The sequence below is a fragment of the Triticum dicoccoides genome, chromosome 4A, assembly GCF_002162155.2.
Source record: "Triticum dicoccoides isolate Atlit2015 ecotype Zavitan chromosome 4A, WEW_v2.0, whole genome shotgun sequence".
NCBI lineage: Eukaryota > Viridiplantae > Streptophyta > Magnoliopsida > Poales > Poaceae > Triticum > Triticum dicoccoides.
In genome coordinates this window covers 79,225,925-79,228,185 of record NC_041386.1, presented here as the reverse complement: position 1 = coordinate 79,228,185, position 2,261 = coordinate 79,225,925, and the positions used below count along the sequence as shown (strand labels likewise).

Here is a 2,261-nt window from a genome sequence, read left to right as displayed (position 1 = left end):
CCCCGAAGCCCCGAATGGATTGGATCGTTTCTGCTTCTGCCAACGAAATGAAGGCCTCACCCCTTCCGAATGCTTCTCCGATCCTGAAGTTCTCGGGAAGAGAATAAGATGCGGCTCCCCCTCCCTCTGTCTTTTTCCGCTTTGCTAATCTTCCCCTCTAACGCGGGCCGGGCTTAGGCGGGCGCGGGAGGAAGAAAGAAAGTCGAAGAGCGTCTTCTCCTTTGTCATTTTTTCAGTGCAACATAGGAAAGCACCCTCTTTTTGTAATCCCTGCAGCTTCCCCGAGGCTTGCTTTTTTTTATTGAACGCATGGCGTAGCTAGGACCCCTCCAATCATGTTTGAGCCTATGTTCACCCGGGGCCAAAAAAGGAGAATTCCGGAATGCCTGCCGACGTTCAGATAAGGTGCATATCCCTTACCACTAAAGGAAAGGCTCGATGAAGGGGGGGATATTAGCTGGGTAAGGAAAACACTTTCGGAGATTGAGATGTCGATTTGTTTTTCATCGAAAAGGAAGAAGGCCGAGGGGATAGCAGCCTTCCTTCGGGCTTTGCCTGCCGACGTTCTAATAAAGAATTCCGGCTCGGCCCGGGAAAGCGCTGGCAACAACATAAAGAAAGGGGTCCATGTAGCTGCTGCGCCTGCCCAGTGAGCAGCAGGTTCGGCATCTACTACAAAAGAGAGAATCCACTTCAGATAACCACGTCTCTGCTAGGTAGCATGTGGAATGGCCGAGAGCGGACCAAATGGATATATAATCCAAGCCAAGAGTGGAGTTACGTGAACAGCCGTCTGATGGAAAACAACTTTCACGTTCGGTTCAGAGAGCACTTTTTTTGTTGAGAATAAGTCCTTCCCTTTTGTGTGAATTCCCCAGCGGCGAATTAACAACTTGTGGGGCCCTATCTATTCAATCTCTCGAGCCCCAAGAAAACCCCCCTCTCCCTCGGACTCAATCTCTCTTTTGACTCTATATATGTGGGCACCTGATATCTATGAGGGTTCACCCACCCCGGTGACAACATTCCTTTCTATTGCGCCTAAAATCTCTATTTCTGCAAATATGTCACGTGTTTCTATTGTTGCTTCCTATGGGGGTACATTACAATAAATCTTCTTTTTCTGCAGCATTGCTTATATGATCTTAGGAGCACTGGCCGCCATGGCCCAAACGAAAGTCAAAAGACCTCTAGCTCATAGTTCGATTGGACATGTAGGTTATATTTGTACTGGTTTCTCATGTGGAACCATAGAAGGAATTCAATCACTACTAATTGGTATATTTATTTATGCATCAATGACGATAGATGCATTCGCCATAGTTCCAGCATTACGGCAAACCCGTGTCAAATATATAGCGGATTTGGGCGCTCTAGCCAAAACGAATCCTATTTCGGCTATGACCTTCTCCATTACAATGTTCTCATACGCAGGAATACCCCCGTTATCCGGCTTTTGTAGCAAATTCTATTTGTTCTTCGCCGCTTTGGGTTGTGGGGCTTACTTCCTAGCCCCAGTGGGAGTAGTGACTAGCCTTATAGGTCGTTGGGCGGCCGGAAGGTTGCCATGAGTAAGGTTGGGAGACCGAAGCCAGTTTTCCATGCACCGGACACGTAGCTTACCGAATCAGTTGCAACACAGATGGGAATGCATGCTATGAAAGACAGGGTCGAGTCTGATACATCAATCGTCGACTCCATATCCTTGTACGAGTCCACAATCACTACACGAGATGAACCTGGGTTTGGTGAATGGAAGTTGGCCTTAGGTGTAATAGGACTCCCAGTTACTGCGCGCGATCGTATACTGAGGTGCTCCCCGTCGGTTGTTAGAACGACGCGAGCCGGGTCGGGCCTCGATTCCTTTCAAAAAGATGAAGGGACAGAGGTGACTAATTCCCCATCTCATTTGGGGCGGAAAACAAATCGACATCTCGATGTGATACAGCCCTTTCCATTTTCGTTGGGAAAGAACGGCGAAGTCCATCCGAACCCTCCAATGAAGAAATAAGAGGAGAGCAAAGCGCCAATGGCGCACGAAGTGCATGCGTAAGGGGCACGGAGAAATAAAGAAGTGTGGGGGAGAAGCAGCCAAGCTCATTCCCTTCGCTTCCTGGGCCCAAAGCAGTGCTTTGTTTCCTGGCCAAATCAAGGATTTGGGGCTGATTGCAAAAGATATCTGAATAGAAAGATAGATCCATCCATCTATCCAGATATCTAAAAAAGAATCGATTTCGATTTCATGAAACCTTTGATTCAAA

At 47.8% G+C, this 2,261-nt stretch overlaps 1 pseudogene; it reads left to right on the top strand.

Moving 5' to 3' along the window:
• The first annotated feature begins 778 nt into the window (after positions 1–778).
• On the top strand, positions 779–1,618 carry LOC119285098 (annotated as a pseudogene).
• Positions 1,619–2,261: the final 643 nt, after the last annotated feature.